This window comes from Notolepis coatsorum (assembly GCF_963971535.1).
Source record: "Notolepis coatsorum genome assembly, chromosome: 14".
Classification (NCBI taxonomy): domain Eukaryota; kingdom Metazoa; phylum Chordata; class Actinopteri; order Aulopiformes; family Paralepididae; genus Notolepis; species Notolepis coatsorum.
Genome location: NC_140178.1, coordinates 15,121,179 through 15,135,042, shown reverse-complemented (window position 1 = coordinate 15,135,042; position 13,864 = coordinate 15,121,179). Strand labels below are relative to the sequence as shown.

Sequence of the window (13,864 nt, the reverse complement as noted above, 5' to 3'; positions counted from 1 at the left end):
CAAAGGATTTCCCAGTTATCGATCGCCATCTGGTAGATCGATATGGCCATTGGCTGATGATATATTCCTTTACTGCACACTGAAATCTGCGTCCCAAAACGTATTCCGTGTAACAGGCTATAGGCATCGCTTCATGTTAGCAGAAAACTACATTGGAGATTCAGAAAAAACAAGACAACTTCTGCCACAGGGAACACTGCATTATCGAGATAGCGCCCCTAAGAGGATCTGGCCGGTAATGCACTTTTTCGAATTCAAAGAGTAGGGTACTTTTGCGGTGTTGCTCTGTGACATCGAGTAGGTTATTACAATGGAATAAAAGCCAAATCAACCTTGCCACGGACATGTCCGTGGTTGGTCCTCAACCGTTGGATTCGAAACACGGACATCTCCGCGCCCGGGCGCCATTGTGTTAACAAAGGTGCAGATGAGGGTCTGTATGCCCTATCGGTTATATTATACATTACAATAAATATAGGCAATAAAGAATTTGAATCTGAATATATATGAGTACAACTAAGTAAATATGGATTTATAGCCTGGGTCTGTTGAGACTATCTGCAATTCTTGTTATCTACCCAGTAAAATGTTCCATGTTAAAGTAATGGCAGATTGACTCTGTGGGGAGATTGTTGGGTGTTGGCGGAGGTTTACTCTGTACATTCTTCTAGTGTAACAGTGTAAACAAAGTGCAGATGAGGGTCTGTACTGTACGCCCTATCGGTTGTATTATACGTTACAATAGCTATAGGCAATAAAGGATGTGTAAACGTAAAAGATATATTACAGAGTTGTAGTATTAATATGCACAGTGATACAGGTATAAAGACACTATGGTATTCTTTTAGAACTCTTGCCAAGCCAAATTTGCTTACTGCACTGGCTGAGTGACTGATTATTTAACTGGTTTCAAGCATATTTGTTCAGGGAGGCAACAGTTGTGATTGGAGGATGAAGAAAAGTGGGTGGGGTTTGAGATAGTTCCATTGGAATGGATGTCATTGATCCAATAATCCATAATAATAATAACGGATGCAGTGTTTCCCACAGGATTTTCAGAGACTATGGGGGTGAACCTCCGACCCTCTAGGGGGGTCCGGGGGCATGCCCCCCCGTAACTATTTTTTTTGGTACATTTTAAAGTTAAATGCATCAATCTGGTGCACTTTGAGAGCAAAATAAAGAGGCTAGATCTATGATGAACTTTGTGCTCAAAACACAATATCGGCTAGACTAGTGCTTCCCAATCCTCTCCTTGAAGCACCCCAGCCATTCAATGTATTTGTTAAATTCCACCACCAGCACACCTGATCACACAATCACACAATCAGGTGTGCTGGTGGTGGAATTGAACAAATACATGGAACGGCTGGGGTGTCTCGAGGAGAGGTTTGGGAACCACTGGACTAGAGCATACATTTGAGCCATCAAAGAAATGAAGCAAAAGTGGTTACCTGTGTTGAACTGGTTTATTTTTTAGAAAATAAAAAAATAGTGGATTACTATTACGACTACTACCACTGCCAATACTACTGATACATCCCTATTGGCAAACTTTATATTTAAAAAAATAGTTAAAAAAATTATATATATATATATTTTTTTAATTACATATTTTTCTTGGTTCATTATACAACTGTGGCGGGACTGCCAGCGTCTAGGTAATTAATGGGAAACCCTGGGATGTTCTACAGCGCCAATAATCAACGTGATTGCAATTATGCAAGATAGGCTAATCACAATTATTTTGAAGAATCGTGATCATTGTTTTATTTTTCCTCTTCCATATTCATTTCCAAAAAGAAACTATGTTTGCAAATTGGTCAAATGTATATTCTTGTATGCCCTATCGGTGTTCTTATACGTTTCAATAGGGATAGAATAGAAGTACTTTATTGATCCAGATCGCTCACAATAAACATTTAGGTAGTCAAAAATCACAAATAAGAATAAAAATACAGTCAAGGATATACATTCTAAAATATGAATACAATAAAGGACGTAAACGATGGGTAAAATCGTATGCCTTTAGCAGTATTCCTGGTTGCGGGAGGTAGAGGCCGTGACTGTTGGCAGGGGTTCTTTCTAGCTCTCCGTCTCTCTCTCCGTCTCTGTCCGACCCTCTCTCTGCTGCGGCACAGGAAGCCGGGGAGGGCGGCCGGCAGACTGATGCTCTCTGCTTGGCCATCCATAATGCATCGAACGATACACAATCTGCTCAGCCTCCTCTATCATTTACAACACATCAATAATGGAATCCTGGCCTCTCGCTTCTCCTTTAAAGTCTGCTTTTGTATGGCGGCTGGGTGGCGCAGCGGACATTGCACTCGTCACCGACGCAAGAGACACCGGGTTCAAAATCCGGCTGTCGGCGTTGCCTCCGGCTTGGGCCGGCCGTCATACTGGCTCAATTGGCAGAGTCAGCGGGTGGAAGTCGATGGGTGGTAATCTGGTCGTTGTGAACAGCGACTCCTACAGGTCGGTTGGGGGACGCCTGCACAGTTGGGTTGGGTAGGAGGGGTGGGTGGGGGAAACTGTACAACTGTACAAGCAAAACTGTACATTGGAATATTGACGAAACCATACTTGGTCATTTACTGTACATTGGAGGGGGTTGGGTTAGGACATTTACAGGGGCCAGTTTCGAATTGCAGCCTCCCGTAGGTGTTCTTTGAGAGTGGTTTTGAAAGTGGGTAGAGATTCACATTCCTTTACAGCTGTGGGTAGGGCGTTCCACATTGATGTGGCATAATTGCGAAACGTGTTTAGTCCCTTGTTTGAGCCGAATCTGGGTCTAACATGATTTGTGGAGCTCCCTCTGGTGTTGTGATCGTGGTATTCACTGACCTTTGGGAAGTATTTTGACATGTACCCGCTATTCCATCGATTAATCGGATGAGAAATAACTTTTGCTTTGATTTACGTTCTTAACCAGCCATTACATGTAGCCATAATTAACATTAACATACATTCTTTACTAGCCATAATTTCAACTGGCAATCTCTCAACATTATAGATTTACGTTAAATGCTAATGACGACGGTACCTTGTGTCGGCTCCGCTCTGTGGACTGGATGTTTACACTGATGCTTTCTGCTGAGATGCTGAAGCATTGATGAAGTGCTATTCGTGCTAGTTCAGTTTTACACAAGACACACTGACTGTACAGAGCCTGTCTCTCTTTGCTCATCGCTATTTTCTCTTATCTTCTTCCATTTTGCAATCCGCACTTGAAATCTCTTCACGTTCACGTTTCAGCTCTAATAAGGTTTCTAGACTAGTTTGTGTTTGTGTGGCTACTGGCTAGTGACCTCTTGAAACCCGCGAGGCAGACAGAACCCAGTGAGAGTGAGTGGTGTGTGACAGAAGAGACACGTTAAAATACATTAATACTTGAAAGCGGTCAGCCCCTCTTTGCCCTCTTCGCATCGTCTCCTGTCCACTCCACTCAGACAGGCTTTCCTTCAGCCTGCACCAGCTCTCCTCACGTGTTCCCTCTCTCCTTTCCTTCCTAGTAGGGATGGGCAAAACTCACACAATTACTATTCGATAGTCACTGGGAACTATTTGAATACTAATCGATACCCCCCCCCCCCCTCCCCCATATACTATGTGATTTTGTTTTAACTTAACAGCGAACGTGAGATAATCAAATAAGCGAGATAGCAGACTATTTTGAGCTCGCAGGCTAATGTTATATCGAGCTTGCAGACTAATGTTATATCGAGCTTGCAGGCTAATGTTATATCGAGCTTGCAGGCTAATGTTATATCGAGCTTGCAGACTAATGTTATATCGAGCTCGCAAACTAATGTTATTTCAAGCTCGCAGACTAATGTTCTATCGAGCTTGCAGACTAATGTTCTTTCGAGCTTGCAGGCTAATGCTATTTCGAGCTCGCAGGCTAACGTTATTTTGAGCTCGCAGGCTAACGTTATTTCAAGCTTACAGGCTAACGTTATTTCGAGCTTGCAGACTAACGTTATATCGAGCTCGCAGGCTAACGTTATTTCGAGCTTGCAGACTAACGTTATATCGAGCTCGCAGACTAACGTTATTTCGAGCTTGCAGAGACTAACGTTATATCGAGCTTGCAGACTAACGTTATTTCGAGCTCGCAGGCTAACGTTATTTCGAACTCACTGGCTAACGTTATTTCAAGCTCACAGGCTAACATTATTTCAAGCTTGCAGGCTAACGTTATTTCCAGGGACGAGCATTCATTCCAAAAGTTACATCGTTGATGCTTGAAATGTCTGAGCTTCCACGCTAATTTATCGTTTTGTTTTTGCTCAATAGCGAACTTGAGATAATCCAACAAGCGAGCGAGCTGGCTGCTGTCATTGCTAACGGCTAACGCTAGCGGACCAGGCGAGCGTATTTGCGGGAACAAAAGTATACATTTTGAACGTTACATCACTGATGCTTGAAATGTGTAAACTTAGTGAAACAACATGGAAAACATACAAACCGTTGCTACCATGTAACGTCTCTGGTCTCTCTTCCTTCATCTTTATTTTCTGTTCTCCCAGCTGTTAACAGTTTGTACAGTACATTTTTATACAAATAAAAATAAAGTTATTATTAATAGGGTCCCCTCGCAATACACTACACAGTGTAGGTGCCGGTACAAACAAGGGAAAATATATTTTTTGAAAACAATATTCACATAAACTAATCGACTTCTTTTATAATTGAACAACTATTATAATATTTGAAAATCCGTCCCTACTTTCCCAGCTCCCTGCTCCCCTGTCCACGGCGTTCCAAACCGCCGGCCACGCCGTGAAAAACGCCCGGCCTTCCATATTAAGCGCAGGGCTCACGGCGTGAGCGCTGAGCCATAGACCTGTGGATTTTTCTGCTGAACTCAGGCCATCCGGAACATTCCCCACTGTCGCAGTACAGGGCCCAGTAATAGAGGAAGCACCACACACAGTATGGTGGCCCCTCTGCTCTCCTCCTGTCCTGTGGCTGACACATAGCTTCCAGTCTGAGGCAGGCTGGGCACCCTGTACCCCCCCCCCCCCCTTCCCCCACACCCCCCTCAGGCCTATGGATCTGGCAGTAGGCTGAGGGAAAGGAGGACAGTGTATGTGGGGTAGGGACGGCGCTTTCTGTCTGCTTGGGTAGTTCCGGGGCCTGGTCATGGTGATTACCACCAGATGTAGCGTGTTTTCAGCACAGCGGCAGAGATGCCTCGAGAGCGGAGTGCACAGGGCGGGGCGGTGGTCCATCGTCGGATGGCTGACTCAGCAGCTACGCTGGAGGAGCTGACATTCCTCAGGTGCTCTGTCACTTTAAGGGGAAACACATTTCTTCCACCGAAAGAAAGCCCTCCTCGCTCGCATCGTGCATCCAAGATGTAGGCTTCGCTGTGGGCTGTATTGACCTATCTTTCAAACCCAGGCCCCACTCGTCTCGATCCTCCACTCGCAACTGTCGCATCCCACATTGGATGTCACGGGGACCGGTGTTCTACAGCGCCAATAATCAACGTGATTGCAATTATACGAGACAGGCCAATATATATTCATTTTCAAAAAGAAAATGTGTTTGCAAATGAGTCAAACAGCACTGATGTACATGCCATCATACTATAGTCTAACCCAGTGGTTCCCAAAGTCGGGGTCGCGACCCAAAGGTGGGCCGCGAGCAGCCACGGATGGGCCGCGAAATGATTTATAATAAAAAAAAAAAAAAAAAAAAAAAAAAATTATTTAATTTTTTTTTGTCAGGCCACTGAACTTAGAAGCAGGCCAGGACAGTGTTTCTAGTTGTATTCTAAAATTCTATTCTATAGTATTCTAAAATGTGACTATATGGTTTTATATTAACTTAATAAATAAACAAAAACGAAAAATCTACTTATTTCAACGAACATTTCAAACTAAATAACAGATTATGCACATAAAACGCTGAAAACAACCGAAGCAACAATAGTATTTTAATGAGGCTATTATTATTATCATTATTATTTTGCAACAAGTTAGCCCTCTCATAATAGCACATATAAATGAATAACTAACTTGAACTAACTTAATAGGATTGAAGTGATATTTGGCTAAAAAAATCGGTCGCATGACAAAAAAAAAAAAAAAAAAGCCAGACGATGTGCATTGGGCCGCGGCTCTCTGACGCCTTATTTTCTGGGCCCCGGCCTGAAAAGTTTGGGAACCCCTGGTCTAACCAATGTACTCGATGTATGTATGATAGCATGTACAACAGTGCTGTATATACCACATATATACATTTATATATTAATATTTACCGCATATATATACTGTATATATCCATATCTGTCTAAATATACCTGCATATAATCTTTCCCTATACCTTCTGTGGCAGATCTCACCCCCCCCTCCCATGGATATGTGAAGGATGGGAGATACTTTTGCCACGGAAGGAGTAGTCAATTAGGTAGCTGATTAGTACTGATAGAACACACCTGCACATCATTAGTCCGCCCACATCTCATGTGCACACACCCAGACCCACACACTACAAAGCCACTAGGTTAAGTAAGGGATAATGTATAGCTACGAGGTCATTGTCGCAAAATAATTGACCGACACGGAGTTTAAAATACCGAGCTGCCTCGGCGAGGTGTTTTAAACGCAGTGAAGGTCAATTATTTTGCGATGATGACCGAGTATAGCTATACATTATCCCGCTTATTACATGGCTAACTTACTAACAATATACCTAATTCATTTGACAAATCGCAGTTGTTCTGTGGCTCTGTCAGCCCAAATAAAGTGATTATTATTATCGCGGGCAGCCCGGCAGGTGTGTCTGATTGGCTGCAATGAAACAGTGTGTGTCAGTGGGGCTTGATTACTCCAGCTGCGAAAAAAACAATATTCAACGGTGGTTATCGAAAAATAATTCACCGCTGTCTGGGGCTATTGACCAATCGCAAGCATTTCGGCGAATGTGAAAACGCCATGTAATAATGAGGAGTAAGTTGAGCGGAGGTGAGGTTGGAGTTGTTATTGAGAGAGAGAGAGATTGTTATATTCAGAGTTGTGTGAAGGTGAGCGGTAGTGAGAGGAGAGGTGAAGGCGAGTAGGTGTTTGTTGTGTACTGGACCCTGGACTGGCTGAGAAACCCCCTTGTGTACTGACCCTGGACCGGACGACTACCCTGAGTATTGAACAATCCCCTTTTCTGCCGGCGAGCCTGTTTTGTGTTTTTGACCCTCGGACTGTATCACAACCATTCTTTTGCTTTTCCCACTGGATTCTGCCTTTAATTCAATAAATACTTGTATTGATTGATATTGCTCTTTTGAATTTGTTTGTACTTGAACCGTGGCGAGTCTCTACCCCACCAGGGTTGTCACACTACTTATACACCTGCATATCTTATGATATTCACAATAATGCTGTATATACCGTGTGTATATATATATATATATCTGTAGATACTATATCTATATCTGTACACACATATCCCTTACACTCTTTCCAGTTATGCTGCAGTGGCCAGTATGACTTACTACCATAATGTCTTTATACCTGTCAATCAATGTATTCATATTTATAACTCTGTAAATACATCTGATTAGCACTACACTCAGTAGTACAAATTTATATATTTTATACCCAGTTTAATCACCTGTACATTGTATATTACTATTGCACTTTACTGTTACATTTGCACTCTGGTTGGATGGCAAACCTATTTTTGTTGTACTGTACTTGTGCTGCATGATAACAATACATTTTAATCTGATCTAATCAACGCTTATAAAATCAAGGCTCCTCCTATAAAACTAACCGAAGGGACCAATACTAGTGGTACTTAGGGCGCATAAGGAAAGAAAACTGCTAGAAATATCCTTCCAAACAGTAGCCAGCAGTCAGACTTGTGTCATCTCAGTTCGTTCTATAATGACATTTGAAAATCTAATCTAATCAAAATGTACATTCTTGTCACGTAAACGGGCCGTCGTGACTTGCATTCGGATCAATCTGCGTGTTTGTTGAATAAGCTGAATGTGTGCAGCACGGGTCACGGAGAGGTTAGGTGTTGCCTGGGTGGGTGTGTTACTTACATTCACAGACCCTTTGGGGTTTGCAGATGCTCCTTCCCCCGACGCAGGGGGGTGTTCTGGGTACAATGGAGCACAGTGAGCGGCCTGGATCTCTTTGCCTCCTATCGCTTACATTTAGGATTTAATCTGAATGAGACCGAGACCGTTAACACTACACAGAAGGTTAACCTTTCACTACCACACTACAGACGGTGTAGTGTCGTGGTAGTGAAAGGGTTAACCTTCTGTCTTGTCACAGTGAAAGGGTGTAGTGTGTGTGGTAGATCATTTGTATATCAATTACTCACCATTGTGATGCCTTCAATTCACAAAGATCTTGTTCACGGTGAACATGGAATCCAAAAGAAGAATTGAACTTGATGAATTGACGTTAATGGTTAATCAGCGAAACCATCAAAACATCCGTTTACAAACGCTCTCACAACTCGTTTGTCCAGTCGTACGCTGATAAACACGCGCGTTTTCCCATAAACCCCCCTACCGTAAACCGGTTCAACGCTGCCTTCAAATGGACCTTGTTTGCGGTCTCGACTTCAAGTGGCTCTTAGCAAAGGTTTTAATGAAAACGCATGTGTTTGAGAAGTACTGGGCGTACTGTACGAGTGGATACATGAGAGACTAGGATCATACTAGCACAAGTTGTGAGTTTGTTAACTGATGCTTTGATATAGTTTTGCTGTTGTTAAACCAAACCTCCATTAACTTAAATCCGTCACGTATTCCTGCCGCATTTTGGGATTCTATGTTCACCGTGAAGACATGCGAGAAGGAGAGAAATCGTCATGAATTGAAGGCATCACAGGGTGAGTAATTGATGATACAAAAGATAATTTTTGGGTGAAGCCAAAACTTAAAATTAGTAATTGCAATTATTTGTCAGACAATTATTGTCATTACAAAACGTCATCGTAGCAATGTGGGTGCTTCCCTCCTTTTGGGTTTGGCCCAACTCTGTACTCTCGGACACAGTTTGTGATTCTAAACTAGTGATGCACGATATATCGGCCACCGATATAATATCGGACGATATGGCAGTTTTTTTACACATCGGTATCTGTCCGATATCAAGATTGGGCCGATATATAATTTTTTTTTTTGTTTATAAATTTTTTCTTTTTTAATATATATATATATTTTTTTACATGTTTTGGCCTTAAATAGTTTCAAAATATCAGTAATTTCTGAAAATAAGTTACAAAAGTAAAAAAATATGCGTTTTGGAAAATAGCTCTTTATTTGATTATCATAAAAAAGTGTTTTCTATACAGAGATATCGACATCGGTAAATATCGGTATCGACCAGAACAGCAATATTAATATCGGTTATCGGTATCGGCCACAATTTTCACATCGGTGCATCCAGGGCACGAAATTAACTTTTTGACTCACCGGCCAGTGGCGGGTAGATGGGAAGAATCTACCCGCCAAGCATATTTCTTACCTGCCAACTTTTTTTTGATTAAAAAAATAATAATTATTATTTTATAATTTTTTTTTTAATAAAATATATATATTATATAATCATACTTGTAGTTGTATTATCTGCAAGACATCGCCACCTCGCTGTCTGCAAACAGCTCCACTGTCTGTGTGTATACTCGAGTGGCCTCCAGCTCCAGCAAGGATTCTCCGGCGCTGCACCTGGACCCTAAACTCTACATTCAGCATGAAAGGATTCTCCTGCGCTCCAGCTGGACCCTATTCAGCAGCCCTCATGCGATGTAAGCCAGGGGCTCGAATACGCATGTTGTAGGACATTGATGTCAGGAGCTATCTGTAGCTACTGCTGGATGGCGTTGGGACAACGCCTCTGAACTATTTAGTTTACTGGGACATTTCGTAGTGACTAGTGAGGGAGCTAACGTGGGCTAACATGAGCTACCTAGCCAACGGAGGTATTATGCACTGGACACTTGCTGGAGCAGTTGTTGATGTCGGGAGCTATCAGTAGCTAGCCGGCTGGATAACGTTACACAATGCCTCATGTATTAAACTAAAAGTGAATAGTTGACTGGGTCATTTTGTAACAGTAGCTAACATTAGCTCATGGAGGTCCCTCTGACTAGACTAACGTCAGTCACGGTGACTGTCCGAGGCAATAGCCTCTGTTTACATGCAGCAGCATACAGAAACAGGTGCGGGAGGGGTAGGAGCAGCAATGCGCTGAGACAGCGAGTGAGAACTCCGCTCAGAATTGGATCATGATTTTCGGTTTTCACATGACTATTTGATTGCCCGCCACACGGCGGGCAGACTTCTCAGTGGGAGGCGCCAAACGTAAAAACTGAGCGCCAATGGCGGGTGGCGGGCTCTAGTTTCGCCCCCTGGGTGCATCACTATTCTAAACGAATGCTCTTTTTAACGCTCAGTCACACACACACTATCCTCCTCATACTGCTTGCTGGCGCTGCCTCCTACAACACCAATCTGCCCGGTCCTCGGTCCGTTCCAGTGGACGAGCCCAGCTCTCAGCCTCACTGTGTGTCACAGGGAGAGACGGAGTTAATCAGCCAGACAAGCTGCACGTGTTCCAATTAACGCTCCCCACCGCCGCTCCCCTCGAGTCACTCCCGAGTCTCCCTCTGTAGCCGATGCCAATGAAAACCCAAACCTTCCTCCCACATACCCCTACCGTCCGGCCCACAACGGACACCCCCTCCCTTCCCCGTGGGAGCGGGAGAGGAAGTCCCCTGCCACCATCTGTGCCCCCGACCTACGGAGCCCTGTGAACTCAGGAGCCAGATACCACAGAGTGTTCCGGGCGTTAGTGTCTTTCATGTGGTGGGAGCCACTGGAGGGGGGCAGCGGGGCATGGTCTGAAGTACAGAGGGGGGCGGCGGGGCATGGTCTGAAGTACAGAGGGGGGCGGCGGGGCATGGTCTGAAGTACAGAGGGGGAATGGACGCCCCAGGAGGTGAGCCCCGCCAGATGGCTCCTTCTCGATGGCGCTGTATTTGACCTTCCTGGCTGATATATACAGTACCAGGTAGTCTGCACCCTCCACCTCCTGGGACCGAACGTTCAGTGTGAACAGGTGTGCCCCCCCCCCACAGAGGGCTTGTTTCACCCTCTCAAACACCCGCTAACACCAGGCCGGCTCTGAGGTCCCCGTACAGGGTCAGGTTGGTCAGGTCGTCAAGGGGGCTGTTCAGGTTGGTCAGGTGGGTCAGGGGGCTGACACTCACACCCATCCCTAGTTCGGACGGACTCCATACTCTGAGACAGTTTGTGATTCTAACCGAATGCTCTTTTTAATTCTCTCACACACACAATCCTCATATACTGTTGGCTGGCACTACAACATACATTTGCACATTTCTCAGTCCGTTCTAGTAGACAAGACAAGCTCTCTGTCTCTCCCAGCTTCGTGTGTGTGTGTGTGTGTGTGTGTGTGTGTGTGTGTGTGTGTGTGTGTGTGTGTGTGTGTGTGTGTGTGTGTGTGTGTGTGTGTGTGTGTGTGTGTGTGTGTGTGTGTGTGTGTGTGTGTGTGTGTGTGTGTGTGTGTGTGTGTGTGTGTGTGTGTGTGTGTGTGTGTGTGTGTGTGTGTGTGTGTGTGTGTGTGTGTGTGTGTGATATTTACATTTAGTCATTTAGCTGACGCTTTTATCCAAAGCGACTTACAAGTTCTGTACGACAAGTCATCAGGAAGGGCACAACTCTATCAGCTGAGTAACAATGTTCATCAAAGTGTTGAGTCTACAGTGTAGGTTAGTTTATTACTAGGCACGACGGATTAGGCATGACAGTAGGATATATATTATATGATATAGGAGAGACCGTTAATTACCCAGACAAGCCTCCAAAGAACTTTCCCCATGCCGCGCTACCTCGGTCGAGTCGCTCCTGACTCCAGTTACTCGATTTCTAATAATTTTGCCTCAAGGCCTGATCTAACCCACACCGCATTGTGTTTCACACGGACGATAGTTACCGTCGCACAACGCGCTTCCGCTGTACAACAGAGAATGTACGTTAACGTACATTTTGGCTACATGTAATGGCTGGTTAAGAACGTAAAACAATATGCTGGCTTAGTTATTAAGTTATCAAGTTATCCAAGTTGCTCAAGAAAATAACCATAGAAAATAAAATGCTGCAGTCAAAATTCTAAAAAGGACCAATCTTTTTTTTTTTTTTTTTTTTTTTTTTTACTATTTACTATTGCTCTTTAAAGCAGTTAAGTATTTTCCTAAGTTATTTCTTAATCAATTACTCGATTAATCAATGGAATAACGGGTAGAATACTCTATTACTAAAGTAATCGATAGCTGCAGCCCTATGCATGTATTTAGTTTTAACATCAAATTCTTCTGCCACGGCGTTGGTCCCACAGCCTCTGAATTCCCACGTTGCCGTTGCCAAGGCAACATAATAACTGTCACCACGTGTGTAGTCCTGTTGTCAGTAAAGAAGACCTTTCTTGCTGCATCTCTGTCATGCACAGTGGCTCAGCAGTCGTCTGGTAATCAGAAGGTTCCTGGTTATATTCCCGCTCCTCCCGGGCAGCGTGTCGAAATGTCCTCGAGCAAGACACTTAACCCTAGGGGTGGGCAATATGACCATATTAGATAAATATCGGGTACAGTTCATTAACCATACACTTTTTAAATGTATCGTGGACATTGTGTTGTTTTGCACACACCCTCATCCATACAGTATATATATGTGTGTGTATTTTTGGCTACAGTGGATAGAAAACACAGTGGTCTTAGGCACCCAAGAGTTTTTATATAAATTGTCTTAGATGTTAATATATTTTTTTCTGTATTAGTGTGTCAGTACTACTGAAAGCATCTTCATGGGTTAATGCAGACATATATTGCAGGGACTATTATAATCATCATATTTGCGTGACCGTATCCATCAAAGGGTTAAATCAAGCATTTTTAAGTGCTTTAGAGGAAATGTCAAAATATTGCGAGATGTATCGTGATAGAGCCAAAAGATATAGTGATATCATTTAGAGGCCATATCGCCCAGCCCCACTTAACCCCCTAACTGCTCCTGATGAGCAGGTCGGCACTTTGCACGGTCGCCTCCGCCGTCGGTGTGTGAATGTGTAAATCGTTTTGGATAAAAGCTGCTATATAAATGCGGTCCAGGCATTTACCATTTACCATGCACTCTCTGTCGCACCTTGGATACTGTGCACCTGCAAGTAATCAACGCGGTACCACCTTGGTTGTCCAATGAGTCCATGAGAATGCAAAGGAGAGATATGAGGACTGTGTGTAACTAGGAGGGATATGAGGACTGTGTGTAACTAGGAGGGATATGAGGACTGTGTGTAACTAGGAGGGATATGAGGACTGTCTGTGTAACTAGGAGGAATATGAGGACTGTCTGTGTAACTAGGAGGGATATGAGGACTGTGTGTAACTAGGAGGGATATGAGGACTGTGTGTAACTAGGAGGGATATGAGGACTGTCTGTGTAACTAGGAGGGATATGAGGTGTGTGTGTGTGCGCACGCGTGCATGTGTGTGTGTGTGTGTGTGTGTAACTAGGAGGGATGAGGACTGTGTGTAAACCATCAACAGACCTCGGACAATGGCAAGTCCCCACAGGCCCAGCGGCTAATCTGGTTAAGGCGATATCTTGACCGATATATCTCCCGTATTGACACCGCCAGCTGCACACACAGGCTAACCGCGGCCTGTTGAAACCGGCGGGGCGCTCGCCTCTCAATAAACCCATATAGATGTTAAGTTGTTCTGCGCGCAATCAGGGGACATCGATAGGGAAAGCGGCACATTACAAAATCAATGTGACCGTAACGACGAGGAGTGGGCCGGCCGCGCTGCA

The 13,864-nt window shown here is 44.0% G+C and overlaps 1 protein-coding gene across 4 annotated transcripts in view; it reads left to right on the top strand.

The window, feature by feature from the left end:
• The window catches only part of dnm2a (dynamin 2a), a 120,700-nt gene that overhangs the window by 32,566 nt on the left and 74,270 nt on the right, over positions 1 to 13,864 (top strand). The gene's annotated exons all lie outside the window — the stretch shown is intronic.